The 22,735-nt window shown below is 41.1% G+C and overlaps 1 protein-coding gene across 1 annotated transcript in view; it reads left to right on the top strand.

Annotated features, from left to right (window-relative positions):
* The first annotated feature begins 10,003 nt into the window (after positions 1-10,003).
* The window catches only part of LOC111973304 (CYFIP-related Rac1 interactor B-like), a 67,496-nt gene continuing 54,764 nt past the window's right edge, over positions 10,004-22,735 (top strand). Inside the window, exon 1 of the mRNA XM_024000627.2 lies at positions 10,004-10,093. The gene's annotated coding sequence lies outside the window, so the exon portion shown is untranslated. The remainder of the gene's footprint in view (positions 10,094-22,735) is intronic.

The following is a 22,735-nucleotide window of genomic DNA, read 5'->3' as shown; positions in this document are numbered from 1 at the left end:
CTACTTTGCTGAGCTTCCATCAGAATCTTGTACAAGGAGTCCTTTGTCCAGAATAATCCGTTGTTGGTTTTAGAATGTCCTCTTCTCCTGTCGAATAGCAACCATAGCTAGCCATGTGGCGAAGGCTGCCCAACTTCACATGACGCAAAGAAAAGAAATTCCAAAACTCGCAATAAACGTTAAATAAACTGATATAACTCGGTTGAAAAAAACTACTTTATGATGTTTTATCACATCTATCAAAATAAAATCAGAGCCGGAGATATCTAACGTGTATACCGAAAGCTTTTCAGAAGGCAATCTGGGTTCCTCTCGCCCCTTCGAAGACAATGAAATTTCCAGACACGTCATTCCAAAAGCTCTTGTCGGCCTCAGATCAAGCTAGACACCCATTCCACCTCTCACTGCCTGTTGACATCTAGTGGAAGGCGTATGCAGTGCATGTATATCCATAGATTTCAGGCAAATTAATAGGAAGGCCCTGGAACAGAGCCTCGATTTCAGATTTTTCACTTCCCGTCAGGAAGTTTGCTGCAAAATGAGTTCTGTTTTACTCACAGATATAATTCAAACGGTTTTAGAAACTTGAGAGTGTTTTCTATCCAATAGTAATAATAATATGCATATTGTACGAGCTAGAATAGAGTACGAGGCAGTTTAATTTGGGCACGATTTTTTACAAAGTGAAAATAYKGCCCCCCTATTGAGAAAAGGTTTTAAAGGCYAATTAGCTCTGGAAGCCAAAACAGCCAAATACTCCATCTAAACATGAATCAATTCTCAATTGCTGTACGGTTCTAGAAACATAAATTCCTATACTTTCATATCACATCAAAATAATTTCATAAATGCAAACTAAACACTGATTCGCTCATTGTAATGGCTGGAATGGAATAAATGGAACGTAGTCAAACATGTCGTTTCCATATGTTTGATACCGTTCCATTAATTCCATTCCAGTCTTTACTGCTATAGCTCCTCACACCAGCCTCCTCTGCTGTGCACAGTATTTTTCAGCGACAACATGTTTGTGGCGTTTGTCTTCGTTTACACACAGGTGTTCGGAAACSCAGATAGTTAATTAGCARAGGTAGTCCYTCTTCCATCTGTTTTCCATTAACAAGCGCTGTAGCATGGACATATAGGCCCGTGTGGGAACCCTAACACTATTAGATTTGTATCAATTAAACATTTTGTTTTTGAAAATTATTTCTCACTGATATGAAAGATAAGGTCCTTATGCTTCCAAAACTGTACCACAAGCGATGCGTGTTAATGTTCAGACCGAGCATTTGATATTGTTATTATTTTATTTTAATGATTACTTCATTGGCAAAGTYGGCAAACTTAGGAAGGAAATGCCAACCWCGAACAGTGAGCCATCGTCTTCATGCATCAAAAAACTAATAATGAAAGAAAAACATTAAGTTAGAATTTTGTAAAATTAGGGTGGTTTTTGTGAAGAGGTGGGGAAATTATTGTTATCCATCAATAATGACAAACCTTCTGGCATTGCCGAGTTATTGTAGATAGAAAGCTACTGAGGATGTTAGCTGACTCTATCTGTCATATCTTTAATCTGAACTTAAAGGAAAGTGTTTGTCCTCAGGCTAGCTCCTAGAAAACTGTTGGAAAAAATTGTGTTTGACTAAATACAATGCGAAAGGCTCTAGTTTGATCTCATCTTGATTATTGTCCAGTCATATGGTCAAGTGCTGCAAAGAAGGACCTAGTTAAGCTGCAGCTGGTCCAGAACAGAGCGGCATGTTTTTCTCTTCATTATAATCAGGGGGCTAATATCAATACTATGCATTCCAGTCCCTCTTGGCTAACAGTTGAGGAAAGACTGACTGCATCGCTTCTTGTTTTTATAAGAAACATTAATGTGTTGGAAATTCCAAATTGTTTGCATAGTCAACTTAGACACAGCACTGACACATACACTTACCCTATGAGACAAGCCACCAGGGGTCTTTTCACAGTCCTCAGGTCCAGAATAAATTCAAGGCAACGCACATTACTATACAGAGCCATGATAGCATGGATCTCCCTGTGGAGCTACAAAGATTAGAGTATCTGTCCATAGGACCACTTTAAGCCGTACACTACACAGAGCTGGGCTTTACGGAAGAGTGGCCAGAAAAAAATAAGCAAAGATGTTTGGTGTTCGCCAAAAGGCATGTAGGAGACTCCCCAAACATATGGAAGTATCATGATACAAGGCGAGACCCAGATGCAGCCACAGGAGGAAGATGGTTGGAGTCTTACAATGTTTATTAATCCAAAAGGAGTAGTCAAGAGAATGGTCGTGGACAGGCAAAAGGTCAAAACCAGATCAGAGTCCAGCAGGTCAGATGAGACTAAAATTGAGCTTTTTGGCCAACAAGGAAGACACTATGTCTGGCGCAAACCCAACACGTCTCAACGCCCCGAGAACACCATCCCCACAGTGAAGCATGGTGGTGGCAGCATCATGCTGTGGGGATGTTTTTCATTGGCAGGGGCTGGGAAACTGGTCAGAATTGAAGGAATGATGGATGGCGCTAAATACAGGAAAATTCTTGAGGGAAACCTGTTTCAGTCTTCCAGAGATTTGAGACTGGGACAGAGGTTCATCTTCCAGCAGGACAATGATCCTAAGCATACTGCTAAAGCAACACTCGAGTGGTTTAAGGGGAAACATTTAAATGTCTGGGAATGGCCTAGTCAAAGCCTAGACCTCAATCCAATTGAGAATATGTGGTATGACTTAAAGATTTCTGAACACCAGTGGAACCCATCCAACTTGAAGGAGTTGGAGCAGTTTTGCCTTGAAGAATGGGCAAAAATCCCAGTGGCAAGATGTGCCAAGCTTATAGAGACATACCCCAATATACTAGCAGCAGTAATTGCTGCAAAAGGTGGCTCTACAAAGTATTGACTTTGGGGGGGTGAATAGTTATGCACGCTGAAGTWTTCWGTTTTTTTGTCTTATTTCTTGTTTGTTTCACAATAAAACATATTTTGCATCTTCAAAGTAGTAGGCATGTTGTGTTAATCAAATGATAAAAACCCCCCAAACATCCATTTTAATTCCAGGTTGTAAGGCAACACAATAGGAAAAATGCCAAGGGGGGTGAATACTTTCGCAAGCCACTGTATGTGCACCACAACATTGCTCTGCTGTATGTGCATGATGTGCCTCTTTCTAGCTGTCACTCAAATGGTGGGAAATGTAGGGACAATGTCGCAACACAGCTTCCAGAAAAATAGTCTCTTTCAAATTAAGGATTTCATGGCAAATTGCGATAAAACAGTAATTCTGCTCATATAGATTATGCACGTTTTTTTATTTCACCTTTATTTAAACAGGTAGGCTAGTTGAGAACAATTTCTCATTTACAACTGCGAGCTGGCCAAGATAAAGCAAAGCAGTGCGACACAAACAACAACACAGAGTTACACACGGAATAAACAAACATACAGTCAATAGCACAATAGAAAAAAGGCTATATACAGTGTGTGCAAATGAGTTAAGATAAGGGAGGTAAGGCAATAAATAGGCCATAGTGGCAAAATAATTACAATTTAGCAATTAAACACTTAAGTGATAGATGTGCAGAAAATGAATGTGCAAGTAAAGATACTGGGATGCAAAGGAGCAAAAAAAAAAAAAAACAGTATGGGGATGAGGTAGTTGGATGGGCTATTTACAGATGGGCTATGTACAGGTGCAGTGATCTGTGAGCTGCTCTGACAGCTGGCGCTTAAAGTTAGTGAGGGAGATATAAGTCTCCAGCTTCAGTGATTTTTGCAATTTGTTCCAGTCATTGGCAGCAGAGAACTGGAAGGAGTGAAGTCGGGGGCGGTGCATCTGTGACAGAACGTTGAACAGTAACAGTAAGGTTTGTTTATAATGTCGAGTAAACATGTCTACAACCACCATATTACACAATCACACAAACTGAAATCATGTGTGTAGGCCTACATTGTAGAATCAACTAGTGAGAGAGAGCATCAAATATCACATTAATTTGTATACACTCAGTGGCCAGTTTATTAGGTACGTGGCTGTGGCTGGTTATATAAAGCAGGCAGAGAGGCATTGAGGCATTCAGTTACTGTTCGATTGAAAGTTAGAATGGGCAATTCGAGTGACCTAAGCGATTTTGAGAATGTTATGATCGTTGGTGCATGAGTCCATGGCTCCATCCTTCCTGGTGTCAATGGTACAGACTGGTGGCGGTGGTGTAATGGTGTAGGAAATGTTTTCCTGGCACATGTTAGGTCCCTTGATAACAATTGAGCAAAGTGTCCATACCCTGAAGAATTTAGGCTGTTCTGGATGTACTAGATGGATGTACCTAATAAACTGGCCACCGAGTGTATACATGAATCGTAGCATGTTGGTTCTGTTTCAGTCATGTCTTTGGTCACGTTCGCGTGGGTCAAACAAATCAAATCAATGTTTTTATTTGTCACATACTTTGTAGTGCTTACAGGATGAAGAACAGTTTCTAAAACCGTGTATCTAAGGCTCTGGTCTGTCCAAGGAGTGAGGGTTAACTGCTATCCACTAAATTGTTTTAATTATTATTTTGGGGATAAGGGAGGGTCACATGTTTGTTTTTTCAAGTGCTCAGGGAGGGTTTAGGTAAAATATATTTTGCTGAAGGGAGAGCCATTCATTTACATTTTCATTTTGGAGAGGTCTGATTTTCTCCATGTAACCCTTATTATAAATAACGTTCACTCCCTACATGCTTTAAAATTCACAAAAAGCTGATGAAGATTATCTCATAGAACAAAACATATAAGATCTCCTAAGCCTGTGTTTCCCACAGACTTGATTTTCGGCMTTTATCCCAAAAACTCTACAAAAGCACAATTTATTTCCACATAGGCTTTGTCCAACGAACCATGGAGTTTATTAAAAAAAAAAGTGCTTTGTCATTATGGGCTATTGTGTGTAGATTGATGAGGGGGGGGGGAATTATTTAGTCCATTTTAGAATAAGGCTGTAACATAACAAAATGTGGAAAAAGTCAAGGGATCTGAATACTTTCCGAATGCACTGTACATGACAGCAGGAATAGAAATTAAGTACTTTTCAGACTGGGCTAGTAGACAATGTGCCAAACTAACCTGACACAGCAGTGACATTTTGCCTTTACAAACATTGCATCCCACAGATTTAGGACCTGAATGTTACCAGGGCTGGTAGAAATCATGGTCTGCTGGCCAGTGCCCAAAATCCTTATGTTCCATCCCTACATAGCAGTCCCTTTCAGACCATCCCCCTATCATTGTTGGTTCTCCTCAGTGACCTCATAGCTGAGGGTTTTAACTTCCCTCTTGAGAATTAGAATCAGAAGGACAGTCATATAGCTCATTGCAATACTTCACCTCTTCTGGGAAATAGTACACTAGACTGTCCTGATCATCTAGTTGACCTTTCCAGATAATTCCTCAATCCTAGCAGAAATGTCTCGTCCACATAGTAGGATTTTAGATGTGCAGATAGACCAAAGAGCAGTCTATTTTACCGTTACTATAGTAAAGTCTGTGGATTATGGAATTTTAATATATACAGTATGTTCATATTTGAGTTATTAACTTAGCTAGCTAGTAAAGGTTATTGTTTTGTTTTTTCAGACGGGTGGACCGGAAACCCAGTGACAACACTTGGGTCTGCAGGTGCCATTTTCCTGTGGGAAAGAGAAATGGCCCTGTATTTACCAGAAAAGGTGCTCATCCACCATGGCAGAAGAGGAAGATCCGGACTGTTGTTTGGGAAACAAGAACAAACAATGAGGCATGAGGATTGGGTGTTGAGGGACCACATGTCACATTGTCCAAGGTGGGTTTGTGTTATAATAAAGAATGCGTTTTCTGTCCAGATAAAGATGGTGTTTTAGCATTGAAAAAGATCCACCACTGACCACGTCTCTTTGTTTTCCAGTGCAACAGAGTGCATCCCTCAGGCCTTCCGGTACATGGATAYCCTGTGCCAGTGTGATCCGAGCGCAAGASTCCAGTTGTAGACTACAGCAGATCGAGCTTGTGGACGGACAGCTCGATCTGCTCAGTATCATCAAATGTGATACAATATAGTGTACAACAGTACATTTGAAGATATATCTGCACAGTATGTTTGTCATGTTTGTCTATGGTTCTCATGACTTATGATTGGGTGTTGAGCGACTACTTGTCACATTGTCCAAGGTGGGTTTGTGTTATGATAAACAATTTGTTTTCTGTCCAGATGAAGATGGTGATACAGTTTTGAAAAAGACCCACCACTGACCATTCATTTAAATATTGTCAGTTAATCATTACACTTAAACTGGCTGGCTAATTAGCTGACAAATAAACATACTGTGCAGATATATCTACAAATTCACCTGGCTAAATTATAGTTTGAGGAGTGACATGATGCTGTAATGATACATTTTTAAATGGGCTGGTTTAACAGCAAAATGAGCTAAACGGAAATATCTGCTAACTACTTTAATTATTGAATTTTTTTACTAAGTAGTTAGTAGCCAAATGGCCCTGCATTTAACAGAAAAAGAAGCTCCACACGACGAAGGGGGTAAGAAATAATTTAAACATCACAGATATAAGTTCTCAGACCAGCCATTGTGATTGAACGTACATTAAATACATTACTTTAATTGGCTGTTTTGAGCAAAACTTGTATGTAATGTAACCTATTCTGGGAGCCTAGTGTGTGTGTGTGTGAACTATGTGAAATATTTTTGGACCATAGGCTTCCCTGAAAACAGGTACTGACAGGAGGCGCGACAAAAACGCTGATCCAGTGACCCCCCCCCCCCATCAAAAAAACTGATTGGAATAAAACCTCAAGGTAAGAACAAAAACTGATTTGTATGCAAAAACTATTTACAAGATATTTACAGATGCTCACTGTTGCAGTGACAACTTTGGGAGCATGTGGTCCTTGAAAAACTCCTCTAGTCCAGCATTATGAGTCTGCCAGAGGTCGTCACGCTGGATGGGGATGGTGATGGAGGCTTTGGTGGTCCACTCAACAAAGAAGCAACTGTCCCTTCCAGTGGAGCTGCCCTTGGACCTGGTGCCAGTAAGGATAGTCTTCACGGAGGCGGTAAGACCCTCAATCCTCATGGATATACAAATCCTTCAACTTCACTGCGTCTTCAATGGTAAAGTCTCTTGCACCATACGGACACTTGACCTCCACCACTGCTGTGGTGCACACCAGACCATCCGGTGAGATACCCTGGATCCCAGAGCCTGTGACCCAAAGCCCTGACTCCTGCACATTCATCCCTGTAGCCATTTTGAATGCCTTGATACCCTCCTCTTCATTATCTGTGCCCCACTTTACAGACAACACCCCATCCAACGACTGTGATTGGAGGACCCTTTTTTTTAGCAGCAACGACTGGCTGGCTTCCTCTATTCGCATTCCACATACGTACAGCCAATATTGTGAACTGCAAAAATAGCTAATGCAGCCACATGGCTACACTTATGAGCTCCACGGCAGCATTCACGTGGTAGATAGAATCGCCTGGTCACCTGTAGAGAACTGCCAAGAGGAAGGATTTTAAGTGCCACGTGCCTTTCAATGCATGACTTTGAACACCATGAACTGCATTTGTTGTAAGAAGTGTGTTATATAAATAAAGTTTGATTTAATTGATGACATTACAGCTGTAGAATATTTAATAAACAGTAATTTTCATGAGGTCAAGTGCAGTTTTTCCGTAAACTTTTAATTGATAACTTGGGATTTTATCACGTGACATACTGTATTAATCATACAGTGGGAAGGATCCTATAAATCAAGACTATGTGAATGCATGTACCACTCATAATAAATACACACTGTGCCTTTGAAGACTTGTCTCTGGTCATGCAACTACAATACAGACTGGATGTCGAAGCAAAGTCAATTCTGAATGTCAATAGATTTTTAGATTCATTCTCATCAATGACAACATTCTAGAACTAAGTTTCTGTATTACTCATCTACAGTTGAAGTCGGAAGATTACATACACCTTAGCCAAATACAGTTGAAGTCAGAAGATTACATACACATTAGCCAAATACATTTAAACTCAGTTTTTCACAATTCCTGACATTTAATCCTAGTAAAAATTCCCTGTCTTAGGTCAGTTAGGATCACAACTTTATTTTAAGAATGTGAAATGTCAGAATAATAGTAGAGAGAATGATTTATTTAAGCTTTTATTTCTTTCATCACATTCCCAGTGGCATTGCCTTTAAATTGTTTAACTTGGGTCAAACATTTCAGGTAGCCTTCCACAAGCTTCCCACAATAGGTTGGGTGAATTCTGGCCCATTCTTCCAGACAGAGCTGGTGTAACTGAGTCAGGTTTGTAGGCCTCCTTGCTTGCACACGCTTTTTCAGTTCTGCCCACAAATTTTCTATAGGCTTGAGATCAGGGCTTTGTGATGGCCACTCCAATACCATGACTTTGTTGTCCTTAAGCCATTTTRCCACAACTTTGGAAGTATGCTTGGGGTCATTGTCCATTTGGAAGACCCATTTGCGACCAAGCTTTAACTTCCTGACTGATGTCTTGAGATGTTGCTTCAATATATCCACATAATGTTCCTCCCTCATGATGCCATCTATTTTGTGAAGGCTTGCAAGGCTCCCCCTTTTTCCTCCAAACATAACGACGGTCATTATGACCAAACGGTTCTATTTTTATTTCATCAGACCAGAGGACATTTCTCCAAAAAGTACGATCTTTGTCCCCATGTGCAGTTGCAAACCGTAGTCTGGCTTTTTTATGGCGGTTTTTGAGCAGCGGCTTCTTCCTTGCTGAGCGGCCTTTCAGGTTATGTCGATATAGGACTCGTTTTACTGTGGCTATAGATACTTTTGTAACTGTTTCCTCCAGCATCTTCACAAGGTCTTCTGCTATTGTTCTGGGATTGATTTGCACTTTTCGCTCCAAAGTACGTTCATCTCTAGGAGACACTCCACATGGCCAGACTTATAGTGGTTTTCTCCCCTTTTAATGCTCTTATGCTCATCCTAAAAAATGCCATAAGGTTTGAAATAGACACCAAAGTCAACATACTATACAAACAAGTAATACAAATCACTTTTTTGATCTACTGCTCTGCTAACTAGCTAGCTAAAGATATGTATTTTTTTTGTAAATAGAGGCGAATATATTATCAAAACATCACGAAATTGAAATAGACACCAAAGTCAACATACTATACAAACAAGTAATACAAATCACTTTTTTGATCTACTGCTCTGCTAACTAGCTAGCTAAAGATATGTATTTTTTTTTGTAAATAGAGGCGAATATACCAAACACATACTTAATTTGAAGTGTTTGTCAAATTCACTAATTTCACTAATTCACACTTTAAAAATGTATAGCGCAAAAACGATTGGAATCATTTTCGTGTTTGACCGCRAGGTTTTATGGGTACTATGAGGTATCCATTGGCTAGCTAAGTGCATGCGCAGACATCTCGCCCCGAGCTGCGCAGGTGCTGGCCATCAACTCAAAGGTAAGCCTTCAATATAAAGTTGTTTTTGACGAAAATGAAAACGTGTCAGTTTGTCACTTTCACGCGGTTGGAGTAACAACATAATCAACTACTTATGAAATTAGCTCAAATCTAGGTTTTATCTTTAGATTTTTAGAAATGTAACAACTAAGGAAGAATGTTTCAGTTTGTCTTCTCTTACGCCTAACTCCAGCTGGGTCTGCTTCAAAAGCGTCACCGGAAGTCTCGTGATTTTGCGCTTCTGGGTTTAGAAACTCTGTGTTGGCGAGCTCTGTAGTTACTCAATGTCGCCATGACATCGTCTACAAGCGTGATCGGGGATTTATATTGGTGAAGCAGTTTGTACATATCGTCATACTAAATCATCCTTGCCTTAATCGTTTTAAAATTTCAATGTGGTGACGTCAGAGTTGGGACGTCCCAAGGATCCCGTTTAGATTTTTCCATGACGTTCCATTAACCGGAAAATAGCAGACAGCTGAATCAACTCGTTATTCTTTGAGCTGCTATCGTGCAACCAGGTGGACGACGACTCCCTTTTCTCGTACTTCGAGCATCAAGGTAAAACCTTTTTTTTTTAATGATATTTGTTTAGATCGTCTCCAACACAATACTGTTTGTTATTATTTATGTTGGCCAAGTAATTGTGCTGCTGTGATAGGAGTAGGCAGAGTAGCCAACAGCAGGAGTAACATTCATTGGGGTCTGTGTTATTCTCTTTCTCACCGTTGTGTGTGAAAGTCATTGCCTGCAGTAGTCCAGAACATTGCAAAAATATAAGCATTTTGTTTCATGTAATATGGCTAAACATTTTAGTATGTGTCTGTTGGTGGTGATCGATAACTTCCTTCCTCTAAATTAATTCAACCCCCTGACCTTATGCATAGGCTGTTTTGCTCCATGAACGAAACTTATATGTGGAAGCACCTGCTTTCAATATACTTTGTATCCCACATTTACTCGTGTTTCCGTTATTTTACCTGTATGTAGCATGTCACGTTTGTGTGCAGATGCTGCTTCATCTTGTTGACAGAACATTCGTCGTAGTGCATTGTAGCCTAGCTACATTGCTAAAATATTACCTTATGTCTGGGTTTATGATCTAAGTGCCAATACCTGGATATGATGTGATAAGCATTCATATTGAATATGAAGATCAAGAATTGTAAATAATTTCCATCCTTTCTTAACCCCATTCCATGCCTTTGCAGTCTCATACACTGAAAGTGCAAGTGAAAATGTTCAGAAAGTTGGTGTAATAATGTCATGCTGTTAATGTGACTGTGGCTGTGGTATATTGACATGATGTTGAGCTCAACATCTGCTGTACAAATATCACATGCTTAATCTCAGTGCTCTGTATGTAGGCTATAGTGATATTACTTATAATAGCATACTTTCCCCAAAATGTTATACAGATCTGAGATGTAGTCTACAGAGACCCATAATGAAGTGTTATTATAAGTTACTAGCACAACTCAACAACCACATGATTCCTTTCACTTAGGAATGGCACTGTGATAGCGTAGCCTAAAGAGAGGGACACTGTGGTTCATTTTAAGACGTTGCCTCCATGGCTTACGAGAGGGTAAACAGGCTTTGCCAGCATGGCGCTTGTATGGGGCAAACACCACTGCCTGTCCATTGTAGGAACAGATGCTGTAAATATAGGAATTCTCGCTGTGCTTTGTTGTCAACCATGTGTTAGTACTTCTGTTACTACTGAGAGACATATAGCCCTAATCTTACTTTCATTTTCAGGCAGTTGAATCTAAAGTTACAAAGTGGGAGTTGTTCCTCTGTGTGGGAACCCTATGAATGAGTTATCACATAGCTGTAATTAATGGGTCATTAACCCAGAGAAAGATCATTTTAGATGAAGACCAATATGCAGCCAGGCCCACAGTTAAGTAACAATGATGTGTGTTGCTCTGTCTACTCAGCCTGGCTGGGTTTGTCTCCTTTATGTGAAATCACCATGAAAGCCTCTCTGCAGTGGGAGCTCAGTTGAGTTGACCCAGTAAATTCTCTCACATGAATATCAATCTACTCATCCTGTATGGCACGATGACTCATATCTATGTGACTGCAATGCATTTCAGTTTAGTCTCAATCAATTCTGGAGCATCATTTCATAGTAATTTCTTTTTTAGAAGATACACAGTATAGCCTACTCTACATACTCTGTATTCCCAGTATACAGTGCCTTCAAACTATTCATTACCACTTGATTTATTCCCCATTTTGTTGTTACAGCCTGAATTCAAAATTGAATGAATCAGTTTTTTTTCTTATCCGTCTACACACAATACCCCATAATAACAAAGTGAAAACATGTTTTGAGAAATGTTTGCCAAATGTATTGAAAATGAAATACAGAAATATGACAATTACATAAGTATTCACACCCCTGAGTCAATAGTTTCGAGAAGCACCTTTGGCGCTGAGTACAGCTGTGAGTATTTTGGGGTAAGTCTCTAAGAGATTTGCACACCTGGATTGTACAATATTTGCCCATTATTCTTAAAATATTCTTCAAGCTCTGTCAAGTTGATTGTTGATCATTGCTTAACAGCAATTTTCAAGTCTTGCCATAGATTTCCAAGCCGATTTGAGTCAAAACTGTAWCTAGGCCACTCYGGAACATTCAATGTTGTCCTGGTAAGCAACTCCAGTGAATATTTGCCCTTGRGTTTTAGGTTATTGTCCTGCTGAAAGGTGAATTCACCTCCCAAATTCTCTGTTGGAAAGCATACTGAACCAGGTTTTCCTCTACGATTTTGCCTGTGCTTGTGGCTGGATTCCGTTTATTTTTATCCCCCCAAAAACTCCATAGTCCTTGCCGATGAGCATACCAATAACATGTTGCAGCCACCACCATGCTTGAAAATATGAAGACTGGTACTCAGTGATGTGTGGTGTTGGATTTGCCCCAAACATAACACTTCGTATTCAGGACAAAAATACAATTTATTTGTCTTTTTTTTTTTGCAGTATTACTTAAAATACAATTTATTTGTCTTTTTTTTTTTGCAGTATTACTTAAGTTCCTTGTTACACACAGGATGCATGTTTTGGAATATTTTTTATTCTGTACAGGCTTCTTTCTTTTCACTCTGTCATTTAGGTTAGTATTGTGGAGTAACTACAATGTTGTTCATCCATCCTCAGTTTTCTCATATCACAACCATTAAATTGTTTTAAAATCAACATTGGCCTCATGGTGAAATCCCTGAGCAGTTTCCTTCCTCTCCGGCAACTGAGTTAGGAAGGACGCCTGTATCTTTGTAGTGACTGGGTGTATTGATAAACCATCCAAAGCCTAATTTAATAATTTCACCATGCTCAAAGGGATATTCAGTGTCTGCTTTTTGTTTTACACATTACCTGTTTGACTTTGTAAACTAAAGGTGTGTTTAGAATTATTTTTGTTGTATTAATGCTATTTAATCTCTCCTCAGACTAATATTATTCTGTTTGTCCTGTGGATACCTTTGCCACTGTTCCACCCCTTGTGTATTGCGCTGTCATGGTGTATTTGTTATACAGATAACAATGTATTTCAATGTCTTTGCGAGACATTGAAAACCCTCCCTGGTCTTTGTGGTTGAATCTGTGCTTGAAATTCAATACTCGATTGAGTGACCTTGCATATAATTGTATGTGTGTGGTACAGAGATGGGGTAGTCATAAAAAAATTATGTTAACCACTATTATTGAACACGTAATCAGTCAATGCAACTTATTATGCGATAATTTTTTTAAAGCACATTTTTACTCCTGAACTGATTTAGGRTTGCCATAACAAAGGGGTTGAATACTAATGGACTCAAGACATTCCAGCTTTAATTAAAAACAATTCATTAAAAAAAAATCCACTTTGACATTATGTGGTGTTGTGCGTGTGTGTAGATCAMTGACACAAAATCTCAATTGAATCTATTTTAAAATCAGGCTGTAACACATGGGTGTGAATACTTTCTGAAGGCACTGTAAGTCATTTAATTCATTATTTGTTTATCTGACAAATAACTTTATTACTTTAGAATAACACCACAATATACAGTAATCACAGGAATCATAGCATTCCAAGACAAATATTTTAGACCTCTATAACTATATCATACCTGAGTTGGTTATTTTTACATTTAGATGTACATGCACATATCTTTGTTACTGTAGGCTACTGTTTTGTTGTTCAGTGCATTTTTAACAGCTGTAAACTACTTTGTCTTTGACTTCAGCTTGGATTTGCAGGCTGTAAACCCATTTTCCATCCACTCCCTCAACCACTACTAAGCTATACTGGAATGGCGCCGGAGGGGATGGCTGCCGTTTTATTGGTTCCTAACCAACCGTGATATTTTCTTGTTTTTTTTGCATTGTTTATCTTATTTTGTACATAATGTTACTTTTTTACCGTCTCTAATGACCGAAAAGAGCTTCTGGACATCAGAACAGCGATTACTCACCTTGAATTGTACGAATAATTTTTCTTTAATGAGTCGGAGGAGAAGGATTTACTCCAGACACCCGAACAGGCCCGCATCCCCGTCATTCGCAAGAGAAAGAGAGGGAGATATCGCGGAAGGACGATCGGGGTGCCTTGTGAGGATCCGGTGACGAGTGGCTAATCTGCCTTTGCCATCGGTACTATTGGCCAACGTACAATCGCTGGATAATAAAGTGGACGTACATGTATATCCTACCAACGGGACATAAAAACTGTAATATCTTATGTTTCACCGAGTCGTGGCTGAACGARGACATGAAATCAAATCATATTTTATTTGTCACATACACATGGTTAGCAGATGTTAATGCGAGTGTAGCGAAATGCTTGTGCTTCTAGTTCCGACAATGCAGTAATAATCAATGAGTAATCTAACCTGACAATTTCACAACAACTACCTTATACACACAAGTGTAAAGGGATGAAGAATATGTACATAAAAATATATGAATGAGTGATGTACAGAGACGGCATATGGCATAGATGAGTATGATTGGTAAAATAGAGGTATCAGGTTATATCTAAGTGGGAGTAAGAGATTTTTTTAACTTTCTGACATTCTTAATTCTTGTGCTCTGGGATTTCTTGCTAGCGTTGTTTTTCCTCTTTACCTTATCACAAGTATGCTTACCTGTAGGTCGTCTGCTCTTCATACATTCTTGTTTATCTTATAGGCCGTTACCTACTCTCAAACTGTGAGCCAGAACGGTCTTAATCTTAACATATAACACTTCTCTAGAAAATCAATCCTTCGTATCTGATTTTTTAAGTAATTATTATGTCTTTTTATTATAGTATTGCATTCCTGTGTATATGCAACGTAGTTACGTTTAGGTTCGTTTTTGTTGTTAATGCGAATAAAGTAACCTCTAGTTTAAGGAAGAAAATTTGATCTTTCCACACAGTTCGCCATCGAGCTAGGCGGCCAAACTGCTGCATCTCCCCTGACTCTGTTGCACAGAACGAAATCAAGATGTGTAGTGACACATAACTCCTCCCCTAGTTAAAAGAAATGTCATAAGTTAAGCAGAGGCAATGTATTAAAGGTTATAATACGTCAGGTTCTTAAAAACAGAATATATATCTTGTGCTCGATGCTGATGTATAGAGAAAGTGGGCTCTCTCTTCGTCAGCTTAAGGTGTGCGATCTCCTATTCGATCAACACTTTTCGGCGTTGTTATTCGTTTGCGTTATAGTAAGTGATCAGAGGAAGTGACGGTGTGAGCGAGTTGGGATGGGAAATGACGGGCTTAGCAGTCTGTCTCGCATTCGCACGTGCTGAAGAGTGGTCGGCGGTTGTGTGTATAGTCGAGCGTTGTCGATGTTGGGAGACACGAGAGCAGTAAGGGGCGCCGGTGGGAGTGAAGAAGGGAGAGAGGTCGGGTCGGTATGATGGTTGTCAGTATAGAGAAGCGCGGAGAATACCGTGAGTAGCGGCTAGAGGATAATGGTAATAGTAGCGACTGCGATAACGCTCACAGTTCGGTAGTTAGGTTAGGACGCTTAAGCTGACCTTTTAGTTGCGCTGTAGACCGGCGTGTCTGTGGCTTATTATAATGAGGCTCTTAGCCTTGGCTTCTTGAGATTGCCTGTCGCACGTGTACTCGCGTATGCACTCGGATGGGCTAATCAGGTAATCACTGCCCTGGAGTCATCTTCGACGAGCTGTCCCAGGAAGCCATATGGCCACGATTACGATTATGTATGAAAACGTGAAATTCTGCCCCTTAATTAATACGCCGCGTTCCATTAATCGTCGACCTCTAATACAAACGCATTGAATAACAATAAGTCCCCCCAAAAAAACTAATGGAAGTTTGTTCTGATAGTGTCTGTGCTCTATTTGAGAAATTAATAGAAGATCAGGAAACATATTATTTTTGCTAAGTCATATCAACTGAATACTTTGATGCTATTTGATTTGATTTAAGAAGCCCTCCTGAAGTATCAATCAAAAGAGTAATACTAGAAAAAAATTTTGATTAAAAAGTTTTATGTTGGCCTTACTGGCTGTTTCAGGCCCCATCTAATTTACAAATGCGAGTCTCGACGATAATGGCATTCCACGTTCTACAGCGTGTCGGTACGACTTCATGAGAACAACATGTGATTAAGGCGGTTGCCTCGCCCCGGCCCTTGATCTACAGGCACATAGTTATTTAGTAATTTGGCTTAGACATTTTTAATGTTATTTATTTTAAACCTCCATACTATGCTCACTCTCGCAGACGCTGAACTCACGTTCCGCATATTGATAAACCACTCATCCTCCATTGTTAGCTTTTCAGACTGGACATATCATGTGAAATGTTACATAGGCGGATGCGGTGGTTATGTTGACGATGGCATCCCTAATGCAAGAAGCATATGCGTCCTAGCTTCAACTTGATAGTTCTACTTATGGAGGAACTTGTTGTTAGATGATGTCATTTACGCGTAATTAGCATGTTCAGGCAGGCCGAACATCAAACCTGATATAGGGGTGAGATACCGGCCTGCCTGTAATAATTTTAGAGCGCCGGGTAGAGCTACTAGTAGAGTGTTTACTGGTTCATTGGCAGTTGTAAGTCGTTGGCTGAAAACCAAACGAAGGTTAACTGAATTATGTGGAGTAAATTGTTGGTTGTGCTGAGCAGCAGATGGACAGTGCTCTGTGACTTAACGGTTTAAGGTGAGGGATGGTTGTGTGTTGTGTCGGTGTAGCCGTAGCGATGTGTATCTCTTAAACACTGTCGGTTCTGTACATATGAATGAAGAGGCAAGTGTGTATTTAGAATGTCAAAGCGTGGGTTAAGACACAGTTTGAGCTAGTTGCCATACCTGTTAATGCTCACTGGGAAGGTTTGACTGTGAATTTTGCATGCAAGACTGTAATCCACAATTACTAAGAAGTCGCTTATCGCTAACCACGCCAACGTTTCGCTGTGTGGAGGATTGATGTTCATACTTTGTCAACTACACCATTGCAACTAAATGGCGTTCTTGATGGACATAAGGTAAGTCTGGATGCGCAGAAGTAGTGCCGTGACTATAGAATAGTAGAGAGAACGAATTGCACCCTTAGCTCTACCATGAACATAGTAAGATTGCCGTCCTACTTAACCAATGGGGAGGAGCAGTTTGCATCCACTCACCTTTAATTATCAGTGAATCATACCTCAAGAAGCAAGGATATTAGAATAGGCCTAAAAGATATATACTAACACAGAATTAGAGCCTAGTTGAGTGCAGGGGTCTTTTGCGGAACACTTCCTGATTCTCTTGTCAAATGTTTGGCAACTATCTGCACCAGACATTACAACGCATAAAAGAACTGCCCTTGTGATTTTAAGAATGTGGCCCCAAAGTGGACTCAAAGTCGACTCAATGAACTAAGCTTGTCTCTTCACAAGAGCTTGGCTTTTTTATGGTTTCCAATTGAGAATGCTCCGAACTTCCTGGCCCCACATATCCAGGATTCAGCAGGTCCTGTTCTCTGCACGACGGGGCACAATCGGGAACCCTTGACCCATTTATCAACCCCGCCTGCTCTGCTGACGCGCGACAAATCTCTCGCTGCAGCTACACTGCATTGGGATGTGCTATGTCAACCCAAGACTCTTCTGATGAAGACGATGACAGTCTTCCACCTCGTGCAGTGGAAAAAAGTTACGTACAAGTCTACGTAGAGTATAAGCAAGAACCCAATGACAGCAGGTTGCAATATTCTGGTTATACCTAATAAGTGGTTAACCCACTTTTTTAAAATGAATTTGCAAGGCCAAAGGTAATCATCTTTGATGGAGATGTGCAGACATTATACAGTGACATCATTTGTGAGTGGCGCAAAATATCTTTAAGCGTCAACCATCGGAGGCGGGGGGATGTGCAGTCTGAGACGCAGCGAAAGTGGTGCAGCGTAGTAAGGAGATAGAGATACAATACAACGGCCTAAAATGGGTAATTGTCGTCTTACAGAGAAGATGATCCCACAATGGGTGTTTTCGTCCCCGCCGATTTCCACCTCTCCCTTGACCAGTTGAAGGTGTAACTCCTATAGGCAGTATACAGAATTGGCACGACCTCCTACTACATGCTTCTGTAGCTGTGGCAAACAGCCGCATACATACCCAATCAGTTCCACGGTGTTAGTGGTTTCCATAACTCCAACGCTCTGCTTTTCCCCACATTGTACTATCATTGATGAATTGGGGCGGGGTCTAAGGGTGCGGGTGGGCACTAGACACAGTTCTAGCCTCAGAAGGCTGGGTACTGGGCAAAGTGGACTACCAAGATTATCTCCATTCGCAGAAAACAGAGATTTGGGATGCCCGTGCCACCTACCTCCCCAGCCGAAGCCGACCACCCACACAGAAAAGATGAGATCCGAAGATAGGAGCTAAAGAAATAAGATAGAGTTGCATAGAGAAGACAATTGGGTATTAGAACCACAAGGCACAGGTACCCCTACTAGACTCTGAAGTTCAATGTCTACTGTTTGCTGAATGTCGTAGGTGATGAGTGTTCCTCCGTTCCCTCCTGTCGACGGCCTAATCAGGACAGGTGCCTACAAGCCTCCTACCTTACGATGCCTGTTAGTAGCACAGCATGTACTCTCGGAGGCCGGTACTGGAGTGCGGCTTGAGTGACCCCAGCTGTCAGATGAAAGCTTTATCTCATTCATTGGATCGTGACGTTTTGGTTGCCAGACGAACTTATGCAGTATGCGTATATCTCCAGACTCCGCATGCGGAGAAGGCAAGTGCGGAATGCTGGTTCTGGAAAAGATCCAGTTTTCTCTCAATAATTTATTTATTTTATTCTTTTAAACGTTATACTTTAACTAGGAACGTTGAGTTAAGAGGAGACAGATTCTGATTGATTTGACAAAATGAATCGAGGCCCTATCACGATGGAATGTTGCCATCTGGTGGAGATCATGTGGACGGGAACCTGTCCGGGTTAAATGGCCTATGGTTCAGGTAGGGGCAGAAACAATGAAGAGGCTTTACCTTGTTTGGCCTCCAGCTTCGGGGATAGGGTTCCCTTGAATTCTCACGTGTGACACCTTTCGGATTACGTGTCTGCGTGTGCAACGATAACAAACGATGTAGCCAATAAAAGGGAACTAAGTATGTCATTTGTACTAGTCATCGCTTAAGATCTAGAGATGGTGCTTGTTGTAGGCTACTTCCGCTAGGCTTTAGCGTCGCGTGGCGGCACTCAGAAGCTGGACGACGAAGTAGGGAGTACAGATAGGTAAAAGACAGCGCAAGCCAATGTCGAAGCACACGCTAGGGTACATACAAGGAAAAATAGCACTATAGTAAGTGTGCAGAAGCCAGGTATGTACGGAGTCGGGGAGGAACCAGAGAGTACTCGCAGTGGAAGGTGCAGAACATTGGTATAGAGGGTGTAATTTAAGTCGGCAGGTGAGTCCATAATGCACTATGCGCGTTGATGGGGGGGAGGCAGGTTGTACGTAATTTTGATGTGCCGGCAGTAATCGATGTGGATCAGGAGGGCGGTTTTGAGCCTGTTCAGTGGGGGGCGGGAGCTGGAGGACACAGAGGAGAGTACGGTGAAGTTGAGCGGATGCACATCTATTGTGACTATCTGAAGGTTTAGTTTCTATGCTCTTCTCTTTCTTTATTGATGCTAATTTGCTTTGTTATACGAATGTGCGTGTAGATTTATGTCTTTTCATTTGACAAAGTATTTTGTGTAAATGTTGAACAAAAAAAGTGTTGAGCAATTCACTATATCCATTTACTTATGATGAGACGCACTTTGAATGTAAAGAAAATACAAACATTATGGTAGTATGAATTTTTAGTCAGATGGAATATACTTATCTCTGAAGGTTTCCTGATGGGTAAAGTAACGTACGCTTCTTGCTTCCAAATGACGATTTATCTGTTCATAGCATTTTAAGTCCCATCGATCCATTTTTTTGTTTCATCATTTTTTTTTGACTACGATTCACCAGCCATGTATCTATATCTAAGTTGTATAGTTCTGATGCATTTAGTCTCGACTAGCCAGTATCGTGTCTTGTTAGTCTTGATCTGACATTTAGCATTTGGTTTCTAATCTCACAAGCCAGTATCAGTTCGTACGTTTTGAATGCATGATGAGATATTAAAGAGAAGAAACTAATAAAAGAAAGAGGAGGAGAAGAGGCTGGAGAGAGGAGGAGTACACACACCTTAGTAACCATATCAGAAACTTCCTCTTTCAGTGGCAGTATCAGTCTGTGCAAGTCTGTATGCATTACTCATTAGTGGCTGGTTACGTTACAGGCTATAAGTATGGACTAGATGTGCGATCGTGAGTTGTGGCAGTTCGGGTAGTAGTCGGAGAAAGTTGTGGGGTATGAGAGTAGCTCAGAGTAAGAGGTTCGATCGGTTTGAGGGCTGAGACGAGTCTTGAGGGTATTTGCTGTGATATGATGTTCTAGGCATTTGTGATTGGTTGTAGTTGGTCGTTATGATGATTGAGGAATGGTTCGAAGCAGAATCTATTAATGAGATGGAGTGTTATGGAGGTTAGGTGGTTTTGTGTAGAGTATGTATAAGTGGGTTATTCCTTTGGTGCGGTATTCAGATCTGTAGTCTGGATTGCATTTAGATGTTAGTCTTTTCCATGTGGGTCACCCCGCCAGTAATCTAGTCTGTAGTTCTGATGGCGATTATCGGATCTAGTCTACCGGTCTTAGACCAGTATCAGTCATTGAGGAAGGTATTTTTAGTAGCTGGAATGCATTGCGTGATCTCTAGTGTCAATGATTGAGTGTGTGAGGTGAAGTTGATTGTAGAGCTTTAACCTAGGTGTGTTTGTATGTGGTATGGTTCAGAAATGTTGTGTGTCTAGTACACACCCTCATACCCTCCTGCGTCCGGGTAGCCAGCTTTAGTCGATTCTTCTCTTCTCTCTCTCTCTCTCCTCTCTTCTCTCATTTCCTCTTTTACTGTGATTGAATATCTTTTGGTTCAGGTCGTAGTCATATACCGTCATGTACTGTGTATACCAGTTTATAATACAGTCATATATGTCTAACACTGGCTCAGACCAGCCACTAGGATACAAAGTGCTCTGGCTGGGACTTAACATCATGGGTGTAGGCTATAGCTAGCGCATGCTATAGCTAGCCGGCATGCTATAGCTACGATGCTATAGCTAGCCATCATGCTATAGCTAGCCGCCACGCTATAGCTTAGCGTCAGCTATAGCTAGCATCACGTATAAAGCTTGGTCACGCTATAGCCTAGCCGTCAGCTAGATAGCTAGCGTCAGAATATGCTACCGCCACGCTAAGCTAGCCGCACGCTATGCTACGCAGCTATAAGCTTAGCCACAGGTATAAGCTTCTCTAGCGCAGCTATTCTAGTCCTGAACTGTTTATAGTGTTATAGATAATATCAGTTCTGTAGTTCTGATGTCTACACTCTATCAATAGATATAGCGTCTACTTCGTTCTCCAGGCCGAGGGAGTATCAGTCTGTAGTTACTGCATTGCATTAGTCAGAATTTAGACCGACATTCAGCAGCTCAGTATCAGGTCTGTAGTCTGATGCATTATCAGTTAGTGCCTATCTGCATCCTAGCCAAGTATTCCGAAGTTACTGTTAGCTGAGTGACATGGTTTATGCTAATACTTCACATGTCCAGATATAGTTTTGTTGTAGTACCATGATCAATTTTAGCACTGTAGTCCTTACGGGCGATTGCACCAGCGTGGTATACCAGTATTGTCAGTCAATGATGCTTAGTCATTCGTTACCGTTTTGACTCAGCCTGTATTTCTAGAGCTAGATCTGTAACGTTGGTTATGCATTTAATATGATATAGTCTGATTGCTATCCGTCCCGAAGCTCTACGTAGTCAGTCTGCTGTCCTGTTAAGCCGTGTATTATGTTAAGATGACGGAATCCGAAAGAGCAGCTAGGGTGAGTGCGGAAGTACTCGGGTTAAGTTTGTGCTGGTCATGTAGCAGGATTAGTGTCCAATAGCGTCACGCCGTATCAGTCTAGTGTCAGATCTGATGGTGCATTAGCTAAAATTATGCTCTACCGTCACCAGGATCTAGCTGTATCCCGAGTCTGTTGACTGGTAAACAGATGGTTCTGTGGGTGATGCATTGGGTAGTCGAGTACCATTTTTGTTTTAGAGGCGGTGACGCGAGGGATGACCAGTAATGTGGTCAGTGCTAGTGTGTTTCAGTTGAGGTTGACAGAATAGTGAGGTCCAGGACCGTCAGCCAGCCGTATCAGTCGTGTAGGGTGCTGATGCATTTCATTTGATCGGCTCGCGCAGGTATCAGCCAGTATACGAGTCTGTAGTTAGAGTGCAGGTTACATTAGTCCTAGAGCCAGGGTCCATGGCGTGGACCAGGTAATCAGTCTGTGAGTCTGGAGTGCATTAGTCAGCTAAACGGCAGAGTACAGCCAGTACAGTAACAGAAAGTCTGGTAGTCATGATGCATTTAGGTCCTAACGGGTCACCGATTCGTATCAGTCTGTAAGTACTGATGCATTTAGCATTCAGTAGAGCCTAAGTCCTCGAAGCCGTATTGTGGATGTGTGGTGTGTGGTGTTAGGTGGATGATGAGTAGTGTTGTGTGTAGGTGTGTGTGTGTGGTTGGGGTGTGTGTAGTGGTGTGGTGATGGTGTGGGGGTGTTGGTAGTGTGTGTGTCTGTGATGTCGTGTG

This window comes from Salvelinus sp. IW2-2015, linkage group LG14 (assembly GCF_002910315.2).
Source record: "Salvelinus sp. IW2-2015 linkage group LG14, ASM291031v2, whole genome shotgun sequence".
NCBI classification, from domain to species: Eukaryota; Metazoa; Chordata; class Actinopteri; order Salmoniformes; family Salmonidae; genus Salvelinus; species Salvelinus sp. IW2-2015.
Note: the sequence above shows the minus strand (reverse complement) of the source record. Positions and strands in the feature narration are given on the sequence as shown.